The 18,772-nt window shown below is 43.6% G+C and overlaps 1 protein-coding gene and 1 non-coding gene across 14 annotated transcripts in view; both read right to left on the bottom strand.

Annotated features, from left to right (window-relative positions):
- Window positions 1-18,550, bottom strand: part of GABPB1 (GA binding protein transcription factor subunit beta 1) — an 89,268-nt gene extending 70,718 nt beyond the window's left edge. For 6 of the 13 annotated variants that reach the window (XM_055279100.2, XM_063639465.1, XM_063639471.1 and 3 more), the window contains exon 1: window positions 13,372-18,550. The gene's annotated coding sequence lies outside the window, so the exon portion shown is untranslated. Of the gene's footprint in view, window positions 1-3,987; window positions 4,012-12,255; window positions 13,262-13,371 lie in introns of those variants that run through there. The other 7 variants (XM_055279101.2, XM_055279106.2, XM_063639466.1 and 4 more) reach the window with 4 other exon arrangements.
- Window positions 5,418-5,524, bottom strand: LOC129483578 (U6 spliceosomal RNA). Its single transcript, XR_008658101.1, has one exon. It is a non-coding gene; the product is annotated as a U6 spliceosomal RNA (small nuclear RNA).
- Window positions 18,551-18,772: the final 222 nt, after the last annotated feature.

Below are 18,772 nucleotides of genomic sequence, written 5' to 3'. Positions count from 1 at the left end.
TCACTGCAAGCCCCACCTCCTGGGTTCATGCCATTCTCCTGCCTCAGCCTCCCGAGTAGCTGGGACTACAGGCGCCCACCACCACATCCAGCTAATTTTTTGTATTTTTAGTAGAGACAGGGTTTCACTGTGTTAGCCAGGATGGTCTCAATCTCCTGACCTCGTGATCCACCCACCTCGGCCTCCCAAAGTGCTGGGATTACAGGCGTGAGCCACCGTGCCTGGCAGGACTTAACATTTGAAGCATAATCTGTCTCCCCATCATCTCTTCTCAGCTCATCTATCAATCTCCCCATCATCTCTTCTCAGCTCATCTATCATTTTCCCCCTTAGTTACTGTGCTCTAGCCACAAATGTCTTAGCAATTCTTTGAACAAGGCAAATGTGTTCGCACTTTAGGGTCTAGCACAAGTTGGTTCTGCTGCCTAGAACTCTTCACTTAGATAACCGCATGGCTTGCTCTTGCACTCTAGGACACCCAGGGAGCAGCTTTCCCAGACCACATAAGATAGCTACCACATCCCACCAATCTATCCCCTTACCTCCTTTTTTTTTTTTTTTTTTTTAGATGGAGTCTCGCTCTGTCACCAGGCTGGAGGTGCAGTGGCGCCATCTCAGCTCACTGCAACCTCTGCTCTGCCTCCCAGGTTCAAGCGATTCTCCTGCCTCAGCTTCCCGAGTGGCTGGGACTACAAGCACACACCACCACGCCTAGCTAGTTTTTGTATTTTTAGTACAGATGAGGTTTCACCATGTTGGCCAGGATGGTCTTGATCTCCTGACTTCATGATCTGCCCGCCTCCACCTCCCAAAGTGCTGAGATTATAGGCATGAGCCACCGCACCTGGCCAATCAAATGTAGTTATCACATATGCACATAGTAACATATATAATTACCATGTAAGATATATTTTTTACTGGAAATCAGAATAAACAATCATCTTTTATTACCTTTTATTCCTTTTCGTTTTACTCATTACCACCTAACATCACATATTTGTTTACTATGTGTCCCTCCCCACAAACGTCAGCTCCAAGAAAACAGGACTTTGTCTTCTCTTTCGTTCATTACTGTAACACCAGAGATTAGAACAGTGCCGGCCGCAGGGCAAACATCCCTGAGTAGGCTCTGACAGGCAAGGAAAAGGAAGAATGCATGGAGTTGTGCTTAAGCAAGGTATATTACAGAGTAAACACCAGCTTAATAATGTTAAACAGTAAGGAATAAGGCTGAAGAATATAAAAAGGTTTGAAAGTCAGAAAGTAGAATTTGGACTTTATCTTGTAAACAACTGGGAGTCATTCAAATTTCTGAGCAAATGGTGACCCTTTCAAACATTTATTCAGCACAGGTTCAATTCACTTTGACAGAATAGACAGTGCAAAGGTCAACAGCACATGTTCTCTCCTCAGGCTTATATGTTTAGCAATGGGTTCAAAAAATTTTCAGGAAAATCATTCTGGCAGCCATACGCAAAAAGGATTCAAGGAAGGAAAATCTAAAGTTTAAAGGAAGCAAATAATAGGCAATGCAGAATTCCAAGACAAACTGAGAGCCAATAAAGGGTAAACAACTGTGCTCACGCCTGTAACGCCTGCACTTTGGGAGGCCGAGGAGGGCGATCACCTGAGGTCGGGAGTTTGAGACCAGCCTGACCAACATGGAGAAACCCCATCTCTACTAAAAATACAAAATTAGCCAGGCGTGGTGGTGCATGCCTGTAATCCCAGCTACTCAGGAGGCTGAGGCAGGACAATCGCTTGAACCTAGGAGGCAGAGGTTGCAGTGAGCCAAGATTGCATTCCAGCTTGGGCAACAAGAGTGAAACTCCGTCTCAAAAAAACAAAAAATAATAAATAAATAAATAAAGAGAAAGTATGCATCGTGGACTACTTCAAAATTTAAGTATGATAAAATTATTATTTTTTTTTTCAGACACAGTCTTGCTGTCGCCCAGGCTGGAGTGCAGTGGCACGATCTCGGCTCACTGCAGGCTCCGCCCCCCGGGGTTCACGCCATTCGCCTGCCTCAGCCTCCCGAGTAGCCGGGACTACAGGCGCCCGCACCTCGCCCGGCTAATTTTTTGTATTTTTAGTAAGACGGGGTTTTACTGTGTTAACCAGGATGGTCTCGATCTCCTGACCTCGTGATCCGCCCGCCTCGGCCTCCCAAAGTGCTGGGATTACAGGCGTGAGCCACCGCACCCGGCCAAGTATGATAAAATTAAAAGAAATGCTGAAAGCAGGTGGGAGGCTGAATAATAATAAATCTAAAAGTGATGGAAATTCCTCGAGTGTTCCAACAGAAATATCCAGTAAACTACTGGAGCAACAAACATGGATGGGACACACATTTGGGAGTCATCAGCATATAAAACATCTAAGAGGGGAATAATCAAGTGCTGATGAGACTAACAGTGCTAAGAGGCTCATGAAACAACAAAGAAAACAGAAAAGTAGTAGTCAGAAGGGAAAACCAGCATGGCAAACTAACACAAACGGCAAGGAGAGAACATTAAGAAGCCTCGGTGGAAATAGTAACACATATATACTAGCTGAAAAGAGTCAGGATGAAGCCAATATTATTGACAAAAAAGATGTCCTCTGAAGCAACAATCTGAATTATGCTATTCCAAAACTGCATAAGTTAGGAAAGTAGTAGTAAAAGAACTCAGGATTGGGCCGGGCGCGGTGGCTCACGCTTGTAATCCCAGCACTTTGGGAGGCTGAGGCGGGCGGATCATGAGGTCAGGAGATCGAGACCACAGTGAAACCCCGTCTCTACTAAAAATACAAAAAATTAGCCGGGCGTGGTGGCGGGCGCCTGTAGTCCCAGCTACTCGGAGAGGCTGAGGCAGGAGAATGGCGTGAACACGGGAGGCGGAGCTTGCAGTGAGCCGAGATCGCGCCACTGCACTCCAGCCTGGGTGACAGAGCGAGACTCCGTCTCAAAAAAAAAAAAAAAAAAGAACTCAAGATTGACCAGCCTGGACAACACAGTGAGACCTTGTCTCTACCAGGAAAATACAAAAATTAGCCAGGCATGGTGACACATGCGTGTAGTCCCAGCTACTCGGGAAACTGAGGTAGGAGGGTCACCTGAGCCTGAGGAGGTCAAGGCTGCAGTGAGCTGCAACTGTACTCCAGCCTGGGCAACACAGTGAGACCCTGTCTTCGAAAAAAAAGTAAAAACTCAGGGCAGCAATTGTAATTCAATTCTTAAAATTTTTGAATTAGAGAAATGCAGCAGATAGCTAGAAAGAACAGTAGGAGCAGTTCATCAAAATTGATTTTTTTTCCTCCCAAAGTACAGAAGTCTGTACTTTTTTTTTTTTTTTTTTTTTTTTGAGACAGAGTCTCACTCTGTCACCTAGTCTGGAGTGCAGTGCTGCAATCTTGGCTCACTGCAAGCTCCGCCTCCCGGGTTCACGCCATTCTCCTGCCTCAGCCTCCCGAGTAGCTGGGACTACAGGCGCCCGCCACCATGCCCAGCTAATTTTTTGTATTTTCAGTAGAGACGGAGTTTCACTGTGTTAGCCAGGATGGTCTCGATGTCCTGACCTCATAATCCACCCACCTAGGCCTCCCAAAGTGCTGGGATTACAGGCGTGAGCCACCATGCCCGGTGAGAAGTCTGTACATATTTTAAGGTAGGGAAGAAACAACATTGCAAATAACAATCAAAGTGACCAGAGAGGTAAAATTAACTGTGGCAGCAGGATTCTTCTTCCATTCAATTTACAAAATAAGATGAAAGAACAGTGATTTGCCATGGTTACAATGAAAAAAAAATGTGCAAGCTTGTACCGTTTTCCTTTTTCACTTAAATAGAAGTAAATGGCATCTATTAAGAGTTAAAGAGGAAGAAAGAATATGAGACAACAGAAAAATGCAATTAATAAGATGATTGCCAAGAAGTAGGAAGGGCCTATTTGGAATTGTTCAGCGTAAATTTATAGCGGCCAAGAAATCTTCATAATTACTCACCTTCCTCCACAAATATGCTGTGACCTGTGAGGGAAAACAGAAGAAATCGATGGTGGAAAAATCTGACAATAGGAGTCCAGTAAAATATAAAATAAGTGATTGATGTCAAAGTGCAGACTGTATCTAGTGCATACAGGAGTACGCTAAACGTCTCAGACTGTTTGGGTTGCTGTAACAAAATACCATGAACTGGGTAGCTTACAAACAACAGAAAATGATTTTTTTTTTTTTTTTTTTTTTTTTGTAGAGATGGGGTCTCACTATGGTGCCAAGGCTGGTCTCAAGCAATCCTCCCGCCTCAGTCTCCTTGAAGTGCCAGGATTACAGGCATGAACCACCACACCCAGCCCAGGAGGCTGAGAAGTCCAAGATAAGGCACTGGCAGATTCAGTATCTGGTAAGGGCCAGCTTCTAGACATCTGTCTTTTTGCTGTAACCTCATGTGGAAGAAAGGGAAGAAAGAGCTAACAAGCTGTCTGGAGCCCCCCTTTTTTTTTTTTTTTTTTTTTTTGAGACAGTCTCACTCGTCGCCCAGGCTGGAGTGCAGTGGCACGATCTCGGCTCACTGCAACCTCCACCCCACCAGGTTCAAGCAATTCTCCTGCCTTCACCTCCCGAGTAGCTGGAATTACAGGTGCCTGCCACCATGCCCAGCTAATTTTTGTATTTTTAGTAGAGATGGGGTTTCTTTTTTTTTTTTTTTTTTTTTTTTGAGACGGAGTCTCGCTCTGTCGCCCAGGCTGGAGTGCAGTGGCGCAGTCTCGGCTCACTGCAAGCTCTGCCTCCCGGGTTCACGCCATTCTCCTGCCTCAGCCTCTCCGAGTAGCTGGGACTACAGGCGCCTGCCACCACGCCCGGCTAATTTTTTTGTATTTTTAGTAGAGACGGGGTTTCACCGTGGTCTCGATCTCCTGACCTCGTGATCCGCCCGCCTCGGCCTCCCAAAGTGCTGGGATTACAAGCGTGAGCCACCGCGCCCGGCGAGATGGGGTTTCATCATCTTGGCCAAACTGGTCTTGTACTCCTGACCTCCTGATCCACCCACCTCAGCCTCCCGAAGTGCTGGGATTACAAGCATGAGCCACTGCACCCGGTCTGGACTTTTTTAAGAGCATTAATCCCACTCCTGAAGGTTCTACCCACCTGAGCTAATCACCTCCCAAAGGCCCCATCATCTCCTAATGCTATCATCTTGGAGGTTAAGATTTCAACATGAATTATGGGGAGACACAAGCTTTTAGACCATAGCACTAAGGGCGAGAAACTGAGGGTCTCTATGAATGGAACAAGTAAACGAACACAGGAAGAATAAAAACAATGGCAAAGATCACAGAGTTCAGACAAGCCATTTAGGGCATAAAGGAAATTTTTTAGATCATTCACTTATACACCATACAAATGATTTTTATTTTTTATTATTAAAAAGAATAATAAATATGGAACACATCATAAATTTACGTGTCATCCTTGTGCAGGGACCATGCTAATCTTCTCTGCATCGTTCCAATTTTAGTATATGTGCTGCTGAAGCAAGCACTATACTACTAATTATTTTTTCCTCTGTTTGGATACATGGGAAGTGCTATGGAAATAAAGGATTCCAAGAGTCAGAAGAGGCTATACATCCAAAACCATTATCATAATGAGAAGAATCGACCTAATTCCAAAGTTCAGTACTGTGATTTTACAACCACCTCAGTCTCTACATGCACAGAATGGGTGCGTTAAAGACAGGTATCACAGTGGCATCTACCCACCTCCTTTAAAGAATCACTACTATAGGCTGGGCGCAGTGGCTTATACCTGTAATTTCAGCACTTTGGGAGGCCAAGGTGGGCAGATCACTTGAAGTCAGAAGTTGGAGACCAGCCTAGCCAACATGGCTAAACCCTGTCTCTACTAAATATATAAAAATTAGCTGGGCATGGTGGCGAGCACCTGTAACTGCAGCTACTTGGGACAATCACTTGAACCCCGGAGGCAGAGGTTACAGTGAGCCAAGATCATACCACTGCACTCCAGCCTGGGTGACAGAGTGAAACTCCATTTGAAAAAAAAAAAAAAAAAAATCACTACTATAGTAAACCACCATAGTAAAAGTATCTTATCCCTCAAGTGTAATGAGACATAAACAAGCTAATTGGGTTATAGGAATGCTCAAGCCTCTTTCAGAAAAAAAAGATTCTACATTATGTAATATAATCATAGCATTAGTGGGTTTAAGATATTCTTAAAAATAGAATCACAGTCAGGACCAACAGGAGTAGTTTTTTAAAGTTTCAATTTTTTTTTTTTTTTTTTTTTTTTTTTTTTTTTTTTTTTTGAGACAGAATCTTGCTCTGTCACCCAGGCTGCAGTACAGTGGTGCAATCTCGGCTCACTGCAACCTCCGCCTCCCAGACTAAAGGGATGCTCCTGCCTCAGCCTCCCGAGTAGCTGAGACACATGCACATACTACCATGTCTGGCTAATTTTTGTATTTTTAGTAGAGACGGTGTTTCACCAGGTTGGCCAGGCTGGTCTCGAATTCCTGACCTCAAGTGATCCGCCCGCCTCAGCCTCCCAAAGTGCTGGGATTACAGTTGTGAGACACTGCGCCCAGCCATTTTTTTTTTTTTTTTTAAACTTTGAAACTTTTTGGCTGGGCATAGTGGCTCACACCTGTAATTGCTGCACTTTGGGAGGCCGAGGCAGGCAGATCACAAGGTCAAGAGATCGAGACCATCCTGGCCAACATGGTGAAACCACGTTTCTACTAAAAATGCAAAAATTAGCTGGGCGTGGTGGCGCACACCTGTAGTCCCAGCTACTCGGGAGGCTGAGGCAGGAGAATCGCTTGAACCTGGGAGGCGTAGATTGCACTGAGCTAAGATCGTGCCACTGCACTCCAGCTTGGCGACAGAGTGAGACTCCATCTCAAAAAAAATATATTTAAAAAAAAATCATAGTATCAGTATGCTCAGTATTTTTTTAATCAAAGGAGATAGAGGTGGACATTTTCCATTATTTCATTTTAATTGACTTTAATTTACCATGCACTATAAAACTATACAATACCATGAAAAGATGTTTTAATATTATAAAATAGGACTCAAAATTAATATTTTATAGGTTCCTTATCTTCAATTCCAAAAATCCAAAAAACTTCTGAAACCCAAAATAACTCACCTTGTGGTAAACCTTACCCAAACTGATATGAAGCTATTTACAGTCTTTATCCTATTTAGTGCAAACATTCATACATTTTGTTGAAGAAACAGTAACACTTTTGAAGGGGGATATTGCACTGGACTCTATTGGAAGGCTACACATTACTACCTTGTCCATATCAAACAAAATTCCTAATTCCATAACCTATTAGACCCTAAGAGTTTGAATGGTGGACTGTGATCCTATAATTGCTAACATTTATTGAGCTATTAACTATGTTTCGGGTACTGTTCTGTTCACTTCATATGAAATAACATATAATCTTTCCAATCATCATGAGCTAAATATTATAATAATCCGCATTTTACAAAGAAGGAAACTGAGCCACAGAGAGATTAAGTAAACTGCCTAAAATCACACAGCTAGAGTATGACTAACTGGGATGACACTGGGATGAATATTTAAAATATTACACATAAGATTAACAAAACACAACAAAATAAGAGAATTGATTATGGTAGGGTGGTAGGAGTGATATGTTTCTCTACTCAATTGATATTACTTCTAGAATAAGGAATCAAACAAAAAATTACAAAACACTACATGCATTTACAAATTCTCACGTACAATTTCTACAAACTTGCTTAAAATGCAGAGTATAAAACCCAAATTTCTCAGCTTATGCTAACACATTTAATTTTTTATTGAAAAATAACATCTTAATATCTTAATTACAACACATGATAGATAATTTATATTCATTGTGGAAGTTAGAAAATTTGGATAAGCAAACAAAATATTCACCTGTAAAACTACACTCAGAAATAACCATTTAACAATTTGGCACATATCCTTCCAGACATCAATATATTTTGGGGTTTTTTTACCAAAATGGAATCATGTTTTTACATTTATTTTTTCTCACTTACATATACCAAGACATCCTTTCATGTCTTTATATTATTCTATCATTTTCATGGCTGAGAAGGCAGTACCCCACGGAAGGGATGGACCCTAATAATCACTGTGAAGCATTTAGGTTGTTTACAATTTTACCATATAATGGTCAGTAGTACTGGCTCTAGAGTCACACTGATTGGATTCAAGTCCTGGCCCTAACACTTAACTAACTCAGGTACCTTGAGCAAGCAACCTCATTTCTCTATGCCTGTTTTTTCTTCTGAAAAACAGAAATAGTACTACCCCCTTCATATGACTACCATGGGGCTTAAAGGCATTAATACACAGCTTTTATAATCAACAACACTGCAACTTGTATGCTCACAACTAAATATTCACACACATCTTTACTACATCAAAAAAAATTCTTTAAAGGGAATTTCCATGTCAGAAGGTATGCCAATTTTTAAGGCTGCTGAATCTGCCAAATTACAGTGTGGTTTAAAGCCCTTCATTAAATAGCCTTCTCACTTAATACTCATTTCTCTTTATCCAAGAAGAAAAACTATTATCCAGTTAAGTTAACCAGCTTGTTTCACTCAATTAGCTTTTTGTTCTTCCACCTGTAAACCTCGGCATATTTAATAAAACCTCAAAGTTGATAGGTAACTTGAAGACACCTAGCTCAAATTCTCCTTCAGTATGATTCCTCTACTCTACAATCTCCAACTTGTCAGTGAACAGAACAGCCTACCACCCAAAACAACTCATTCTATTTTCACAATTTTTAGGAAATTTCTCTTGAAAGAGAGTTGAAATCTGCTTCTTTTAAACTTCTACCCGGCCGGGCGCGGTGGCTCACGCTTGTAATCCCAGCACTTTGGGAGGCCGAGGCGGGCGGATCACGAGGTCAGGAGATCGAGACCACGGTGAAACCCCGTCTCTACTAAAAAATACAAAAAATTAGCCGGGCGCGGTGGCGGGCGCCTGTAGTCCCAGCTACTCGGAGGCTGAGGCAGGAGAATGGCGTGAACCCGGGAGGCGGAGCTTGCAGTGAGCCGAGATTGCGCCACTGCACTCCAGCCCGGGCGACAGAGCGAGACTCTGTCTCAAAAAAAAAATAAAAAATAAAAAAAATAAACTTCTACCCACTGACTCTAGTTCCTTCTGGTCAAGTCAAATCTGATCCTTCTGTATGACAGAACTCCAAATCCTTAAAAGTGGCTGTTACTTCTCAAAAGAAGCTCCTCTTCCTTAGGTCAAACATCCCATTTTTTCAACTTTTTCTCATTTCCATTTCTCTCATGATCAAGGTCCTCGTTTATGCTCTACAGATAAGTGATTTTGACACTTAGATGTCTACCACCTTGGAAATGAGAAAAATTAAGATCCGTTCCTACCCTACTTAAGTTTGGTCCTCTGTATGGTTTTTTATTAGCTCTCCAGATGATTCTGATAAAGTCTGAGAATGAATACAAGGTCTCACTTACGATGGTATGCTACCCAAAAAGCCAACACAATACCCCAAATATAATATAACTAGTACACAGTAAAGTCGGGCTAACACCTTGCTCTGTCAATAAGCTGTTCTACCAACTTCAGAATTATTCACAGATGGGTGTGGTGGCTGACGCCTATAATCCCAACACTTGGGAGGCCAAGGTGGGAGGATCACTTGAGTCCAGAAGTTTGAGACCAGCCTGGGCAACATAGTGAGATCTTGTTTCTACAAAAAATTAAAAAATTAGCCAGACATGTTGGCAGGTACCTGTAGTCCCAGCTACTCAGGAGGCTGAGGCAGAGGCAGGATCGCTTGAGCCTGAAAGGTGGAGCTTGCAGTGAAGTATAATTGCACCACTGCACTAAGCCTGGGTAACAGAGAAAGCAAGACCCTGTCAAACAAAGAAGAGGTGCAAAGGGGAAAACAGAGAGGGAAAGAGAGAGAGAGGGAGAGGGACAAAGGTGAGGGAGGGAGGGAAGGAGGCAGAGAGACAGAGAGAGAGAGACAGAAAGGTGCACTAGCCCACCAACAACTGAACTGACAACTGATTGCACCAAAGCATCTTCTCTGTATAGAGCACTGTGATGTCAACACTGAGAAAAAACACAGGCCCTAATACTGATCTCATCTAGTGCTAGATTTACCTTCTAGAAAGCATGATGGAACAAACATCTTCAGAAAACTATAATACTAATTATAGCTATCCCAATGTAGGCACATCAGAGCTATAGAAACATTGTGATTACTAGCTGGAAATCATACTAGTTGTTGGGGAGGAGAGGGGAGCAGAGGGATGACACTAAGGAAGCTAAGTTGCTCTGAACTTCAAGATTTTGTGTGGGTTTGTTTTTCAACGTTTGCAAAGTCAGAAGAGATGGAGGCCATTAGTGAGTTCATCTGAATTCAGGCTACTTGCAAACAGAGACTGGGTAACCGCCTCACGGACCCTCAAAAATAAATTCATGATGCAAAACTTCATGTAATTTCTGAATTTCTGAATTCCTCATGACGTGCACTTTACCTGTTACCTGTTACTATTTCTGGTACTGAGGGTCAAAAGAAAAAAGAAAAAAAAAATCCATGGTACAGGAGATGTGGTCCATCACAGTGACACAATGTTAGGGGAAAAAACAAACTAAAACCAAGCATATTTTTTTTTTTTTTTTTTGAGACAGAGTTTCGCTCCTGTTGCCCAAGCTGGAATGCAATGGCGGTATCTTGGCTCACTGCAACCTTTGCCTCTCTGGCTCAAGCGATTCTCCTGCTTCAGCCTCCCGAGTAGCTGGGATTACAGGCGCTCGCCACCACGCCCGGCTAATTTTTTGTATTTTTAGTAGAAATGGGGTTTCCCCACGTTAGCCAGGCTGGTCTCAAACTCTTGACCTCAGGTGATCGGCCCGCCTCCGCCTCCCCAAGTGCTGGGACTGCAGGCGTGAGCCACTGTGCCTGGCCATACGAAGTGAACTTAACCAAGATCCAATCTATTTTCGTTTAAACAGCAAACATTAAAAATACACCTGGTATTTTCTAACAATTACACGAAGAATGACCAGATGCTTCCTGTTGATGGAACAGTAGAGAACTATAGACTGACAGATTCAGACTACAGTTCACAGAAACAACTGGAAACAAACTTAGCTTCCTTTCAAAGCCATTAAAATATGGCCTTAAATTTTTACGCATTAATCAATTAAGTATAATTGTCTCCCAATAAGTGTAATTGTCTCCCAACCTAGAAAACCCAGAATGATTCAGAGACAAAGAACTCTAAGGATATGTCTCTGCAAACTGCTCGTTTCACCAAAGGATTCACTGCAGAATTAATTTTCTGTAAAATCTGTACCTCCTATAGTTTTCAACATGTTCTATCTTTAAAGATAACATTTACACACAAAGGTAATAGCATATGTAATGTGGAACTCAAGTGTTACTTGTGTAAATCATTATAAATATGTAATAGAATTAAATGTTTTAATCACTTAAGAATATCTTCAAATGCTCCTGAGTCTCCGAGATCATAGGCAGATTATGCAGTCTTTATCTGTGATTTTGTTTAGGCACCTAAATTCCAACTTTTAAAAAAGTTAGAGCCCAGTAAAAAGAAAAGTATGGGAATCAATCTTATTCAGTCTTGTTAAAAATGCGTCTTGCATAACATCCTGATTTGACTTGTATGGTGAAAGCACGGTAAGAATGACACATTTCTGTTTTTTGGGTTTTTTTTTTTTAAAAAGTATGAGTGTACAGTGGAGTGTTCCAGAGGTTACATGGTGTGCTAACCACAACAGTCTGACGTAGATTTGAGAATCTTCTATTAAACCAGGCATTAAAAAGATTTGCAAAAATGCGAGATGTCACTCAACATATCATCCATGTTAACACGTAATGGATTTATTTTTTGTTTTTGGAAAAAAAAAAACGAGAGAAAATAAAATAAAATAAAATAATCTTTAGTTTCCTTAAATTCAAAGTCTGAGCCTGAAAATGGAAGTATCAAAGCTGATGGTTATACGTCAGTGAGAAAAAAATTTAAACCAAGCTGGGTGGGTCTTTACATGAGATAAAACTATCTACAAGAAAGAATGTCTGACCACTAACTTCTGCATAATAAATGAGAGTGGATCTTTTAATTCTGGGATGGCAATGTACTTTACAAGGACCATTTACAGACTACATCAAACCTTTTTCTAGATAAAAAACGTACTTCAGTAACTTGCCTGAATTGAGAGAGCAAAACAGTCCGGAGAGAAAACTTAAAATGTTTCCACATTATCAAGCCCCCTTCAGAAGTACTGTGGTCTCGGCCCCTCCTTTGAACAGATGTCCGCTCGCCACAGTCCAATCAGGTTTAAAGCAAGAGTATTTGTACTGAAAACAAGCTTAAAGTGGGAAGACACACACAAAGCAGGCCTGTATCATTCCTTTGGTTTCAGTTTTCACGATGCACCCTTGAGGCTAGGCACGCTGATTCAACACACTTGGAGAGCTTCACCGAAACACACTAAACACACACTGATGAACTGTGCCCTGGCAGAGATGACCTGGCAAAATTCTCAACTTCTTCCCTGAGGCCGTGCACCCGCAGGTCTCGGCGGCGAAGTCTTTGGGGCAGAAGTCCCGAGCCTTCAGAACGGCAGGCTTCTCCCCCTCAGGACTCCAGTGCCTGCGGCCAAGGCTGTCGCTGCGGGGGCCCCGCGCAGGACTGGCCAGGCTCTCCCATTAACCCTGTCTGGTCCGGCCGATCCTGCCGCGACCCGAGCGCCTCTCGGCCCCGCAGCACAAGGCGCCCAGGACCCGCCACCCTCGCCGCCCGTTCCCCTCTCCGGAGAGCCCGGCGGGGCCGTCAGGCTACCGAGACAAAGGGCACCGCGGCGCCAGAGGCCGAGGCCCAGCTGCGCCTGCTTTCCTCCTTCTCCCGGCCACTGCCAACCTCCAGTCGCCCGCAGAACCTCCGCTGCCTCGGCGCGACCCCATCGCCACCCCGGGGCTGCCGCTCGGGACCGGCCCGCCGGGTGGCCGCGAGGAGGCCGCGGCACGCCAGGGCCGAGGAGGGGGCGGCGGCCGCCACCATGTCTGCCCGCCCCTCCCAGAAGCGGGGTGCCCAGCGGACAAAGCGCAGCGGCGGCGCGGGCGGAGCGGGCGCCCAGGCCGACCCCGCCGACCCCCGCGGAATAAGCGGGGCCAGGAGCCCCGGAAACCCGGCGCCTTAATGCAATAAACAGGAAATCGCGGGGATGATCTGGGTTCCGGGGGAAGTGGAATTATTTTTTACCAGCGAAGAGATCAACTTCCACATCCGGTGGTAACAGGGCCCTACACAGACCCGCACTGACCTGGAAAAGCTTCGGGAGCGGCGACGGGAAGGCAGCAGGAGGTGGTGCGGGGACCCGAGGCGCCTCGTACCCGGCCGGGCTGACGCGGCCCCGCTACACACAAAGCGCTTCAGCTGCACAGGGCGCTATTTTCCGAAAATGCCGCGTCTGGTCGGCGCCCAAAATCCCCACCGAAAAGTCCCCCGTGTTGCGCGCGGAGGGACACATGGTGTGCGAGTGAGTCAAGCTCCCAGCATCCCTCCCGGACCCGGCCCTCTTCAGCTCCTCGCCCGAGGATTTTCCGCCTCTGCAGTCGTCAGCAGATCCTGCTCCTACCCACTCCCTAGCTGTGTTCCCGCGGGGAGAGAGGGGAAAGGGGGTCTGATTTTTTAACGAAGGGAAAGAAAATATGCCATTTCTAGCGCTTCAGCCACACAAAGAAAGCGGCGGAATGATCCGCTCTCGGCGACCGCAAGTCCCGGCTCGCCCGGCGCCTGCGCGGCAGCGGGGGTGGGAGCCGCGGACGGCCATGTGCGCGGCGGAGAGGCCGGGTGGCCGCCGAACCTTCCCGCCTGTTCTGCGGTGGGTAGGAGTTTGGAAACTAATGTTCGTGTGCTAACCTTCGTGTCTCTGTGACATGACTGTTGAAAGACGGAGAGTGCGGAATCTTTGGAGTTTAAGCTTGCCAACTGAGCGGCCTAGCAGAATCCTGGGAGACGGAAGGACAGCCAAGAGGCTAGGATTTACCTTTAAGTGTCCCTAGATTCAACTAGGCAGACTGGGACGGGAGACGCTGTGAAGGTACCAGGGAAGGAACGAGTGAGGTTCCTTTTCTACTTTTTCATAAACTCAACAGTCAGGTTCATGACGAAGATATACATATTTCTGTAGATTTTTTCCCCAACATTCTAATTATGCCTCGTATTTCTTAGATCCTAATAACTGCTTGGATTACTGCCACCTCAGAGGTAGAGATCTGTTTTTCCGTGGCTGGAATGTCAAAAATTTTGTTGTATTTTATTAAGAAAGTAGCAAAAGTTAGGAGATTTGCAAAGTTAAAAAAAAAAAAAAGCCTTATGAACTTAATCTAGATGCGATTTGCTAAGGAACTTAATATATTGATACGTTTTTCACAGGGGCGTCTGGGCATGGCTTTCCCAACCTAGTAACTGCAACTTCTAGCATCCTACGTGTAGGACTTGGGAATATGTGAGACAGCGCCAAGAATTTAATCCAGGAGAATTGACAAGCTTAAATGAAATCCATATTGCCCACTGATTTTGTGCAGCTTCAGATAAGTAATCTTTATCCACTTAGCATTTTGTAACAATTGATGTAATAAAGGTTTGTAGTCATTGCGTAATTTATTAAAGCATTGTGCCTAAAATAGAAAAAAAGTATAGGAAACATAGGGTATGTTTTCTTTTGATTTAATGTTTTCATTTTTTCAGTTAATAGAAATTTGTCAAAATTCTGTTTTTCTGTAGCATTATTTGAATGAGCATTGTTTATTTGAGTGAACATTCAGCTAATTGTTACAGAATCGTTGCCCCCATTAATCTTAGGCTGTAGAACGTAGACAAGTAAATAGGCATCATCAGTATGATGAGAGTGAAGCTACTTAATGCTGTGGAATCAAATAAAGGAGGAACCCCTTACTAAACCAAGAGGGAGGAATAAAATGGAATGGGACTAGAGAAGCAATTAACTTTAATAAGGGTATTATGGAAGACCTTCTAGATAAGAAGCAGTAAGTACAGATGTTTGGAGGCAAACACTAGAGAGATTGTTGGGTAAAGAAGACAGTGCTGGAGGTATACTTGTAAGGCCTTGAATGCTATGTGCAGAAGTCAGCTTCTGAGAGCCAGGAGGAAGATACTGAAAGATTTTAAGAAGAAGAATCATAGGATTGAATTCGTTTTAGACAGATCACTGTTACACAAAAATTTGAGGTAAACAGAAGAGTTTGGAGTAAACAGTGGCTGTGAGCCAGTAATGACTTGGACTGAGTTGATGGCAGGTAGGTGTGAAGAAAATAAAGTGGTTATTGGGAGATTTGGTTAACTGAAAATGACTGAGGGAGATAGATGTCAGAGGTGACTCCCAAGTGAGTTGGTGGAGCAGCTAGGAGAATAGTAATGTCTTCACTGAGATTAGAAACAAAATAAGAGAATATATGTTAGGGAAGAAAGAAGTCTCTGTTTTGACCATGTAAAATTTGAAGTGCCTGTGAGCCAACCAGGCAGACGTGTAGTCAGAAATTAGATATTCATTCAGCACTGTTGGAAGAGCACCTACTCTGTGCCTGGTACTGTTCTACACACTGAAATAGGTAAAGCAGCAGCAAAACAAATGGTTCCTACTCCTGTTTTTAGAGGGAAACAGCGTATAAACAAGTTTTTAAAATGAGAGAGAATATCCCATAAATTTGTGAAGAAGGCCGGGTGCAGTGGCTCATGCCAGTAATCCCAGCAGTTTGGGAGGCCGAGGTGGGTGGATCTCCTGAGTTCAGGAGTTAGAGAGCAGCCTGGCCAACATGGCAAAACCCCGTCTCTACTAAAAATACAAAAATTAGCCGGGCACGGTGGCACACTCCTGTAATTGCAGCTACTGCGGGGTCTGAGGCAGAAGAATAGTTTGAACCCAGACGCAGAGGCTGCAGTGAGCCGAGATCACGCCACTGCACTCCAGCCTGGGCGTCAGAACGAGACTCTGTCTCAAAAAAAAAAAAAAAAGAGTTTGTGAAGAAAATTAAAGGCTGATTGGATAAAGTGTTACTCTGGGGAAAAGAGAGCAAACTTTTGGTGGTTGGTTGATCAGAGATGACCTCACTGAGAAGGTATTAGGACAAGAACAGTGTGAGACCAAAGGGAATAGCTGAGCAAAGGCCCTAAGGTGAAAAGTTTGTTGTGTTTAGGGAACAGCAAGGTCAGTGTATCCGAAATCTAGTGACCAAAAGAAGGAATGATAGGAGGTGAAGTCTTTAGCCTCAATAAGAAGGTGAAGTGCACTGGAAGCCATTGAAGGATTTAAGAAATGGAGTATCTGGCCGGGCGCGGTGGCTCAGGCCTGTAATCCCAGCACTTTGGGAGGCCGAGGTGGGAGGAACAAAAGGTCAGGAGATTGAGACCATCCTGGCTAACACAGTGAAACCCCGTCTCTACTCAAAATAAAAAATTAAAAAAAAATTAGCCAGGCGTGGTGGTAGGTGGCTGTAGTCCCAGCTGCTTGGGAGGCTGAGGCAGGATAATGGCGTGAACCCGCGAGGCAGGGCTTGCAGTGAGCCGAGATCGTACCACTGCACTCCAGCCTGGGTGACAGAGCGGGACTCCGTTTCAGAAAAAAAAAAAAATGGAGTATCATGGACTAGGATAGTAGCAGTAGAGATGAGGAAAGTGGATGGATCCAAAAAGCTGACCTATTTTGCTTACCAATTAAATGAGGAAAGGGAGGAATCAATGGTGATGCCTAGGTTTGGGGCATGTTGTCTAGGGGGAATTAATTTTAATTATGCCTTTTATTTAACCTAGTATATCTAAATATTATTTCACATGTGATCAATATAAAAAAATTACTAAATATTAAAAATATTTTACATTATCTTTCTCATAACTAAGCATTTGAAATCTGGTGTGTATTTTATACTTATAGCATATCTCAGTACTTGATTTCATAAAATTTCCAGCTGAAAAAACAGATTCACATACCCAAGTCGTTCCAAGCATACTTAAAAGTTTTACGGTAATCGAATCGTGTATATTTTTAAATTTTATTTTAAATTAAAGTTAGGATTATGAATTCAGTTCCTAAATTAGCCTCATTTCACTTCCTGCATTTCAAGTGGGACAAGTTGTTACCATATTGGACAATGCAGTCTAGTGAAATAGAGGATAGTGGAAAGTCAGGCTAAAAAAGTTGTTTAGAACCAGCTCTGGAAGGCCTTGGATGTCAGATTAAAGGACTGAGATTTTACCCTTGAGTCAGGCAGAACAATGGATGGTTTTTGAACTAAGGAGTGACACAACATTGTGCTTATGAGTAGAAAGAGGCCACTAGGTGGCCAGCTGGTGAGTCAGGACACTCTTCAGTTGCTTTGACTTCAGCCCTGTGGATTCAAAGTCTGATTTTTGTCAGCGCTCTAGAGCAGTCTCACCAAAAGTATGGTCCACAGGGCAGTGCCAGTCTGTAAGCCCTTTGTTACACATCCATGACAAGGCGTTTACAGAAAGTAAGAATTTAGAAACTTATAGCAATTTAACAGACTAATTTTATTTCTGTGGGTCTAATAAAAATTTGAGGGATTGTACTTTGCATATATCTTTATTTCCCTTTTTTTGTTTGTTTTTTGTGTTTGAGATGGAGTCTTGCTCTGTCGCCAGGCTGGAGTGCAGTGGTGCTGTCTCGGCTCACTGCAACCTCTGCCTCCTAGGTTCAAGCAATTCTCCTGCCTCAGCTTCCTGAATAGCTGGGATTACAGGTGTGCGCCACCACATCCAGCTAATTTTTGTATTTTCAGTAGAGACGGGGTTTCACCATGTTGGCCAGGATGGTCTTGATCGCCTGACCTTGTGATCCACCTGCCTCGGCCTCCCAAAGTGCTGGGATTACAGGCGTAAGCCACTGTGCCCGGCCTTTTTTTCCTTTTTAGTTTTTTTTTTTCTTTTTTGAGACAGAGTTTCGCTCTTATTGCCCAGGCTGGAGTGCAATGGTGCGATCTTGGCTCACCGCAACCTCCGCCCCCCCGAGTTGAAGCGATACTCCTACCTTAGCCTCCCAAGTAGCTGGGATTACAAGCATGCACCACCATACCCTGCTAATTTTGTATTTTTAGTAGAGACAGGGGTTTCTCCATGTTGGTCAGGCTGGTCTCAAACTCTCAACCTCAGATGATCTGCTTGCCTTGGCCTCCCAAAGTGCTGGGATTACAGGTGTGAGCCACTGCACCTGGCCATTTTTTTCTTTTTCTAATAATTTTTATCATATTACATAAAAGTACCTATGGTCTCACAGATGAAGGGAGTCAGAAGAACCAAACTCCCAGAAGACATATAAATCTAAATGCCTTTTTTACTTTAGAGTGAAAACTGTAATAGCTAAACTATAATGGACATCTGCTCATTTTCTCCCTCCATGTAGACATGGAAAGCTACATGGAAATAACCGAGTTTGTAGTAGCTACCATATATTAAACGTTTCCTGTATGCCAGCCACTGTGCAAAGCCTATTACATATATTGTCTCATTTAATCCTCACAACTGTGTAAAATAAGTATTGTTTGCCCCATTTTTCCAATGAAGAAACTGAGGCTAAAATAGGTTGAATAACTTACCTAAATTCACCATCCTCAAAGGGGTTAAAGACAGGATTCCAGTACAGGTCTCTCATTTCCTTCATGATTAGGAATACTGCTTTGAGATGAGAG

The sequence above is a fragment of the Symphalangus syndactylus genome, chromosome 5 (assembly GCF_028878055.3).
Source record: "Symphalangus syndactylus isolate Jambi chromosome 5, NHGRI_mSymSyn1-v2.1_pri, whole genome shotgun sequence".
Taxonomy (NCBI): domain Eukaryota; kingdom Metazoa; phylum Chordata; class Mammalia; order Primates; family Hylobatidae; genus Symphalangus; species Symphalangus syndactylus.
Note: the sequence above shows the minus strand (reverse complement) of the source record. Positions and strands in the feature narration are given on the sequence as shown.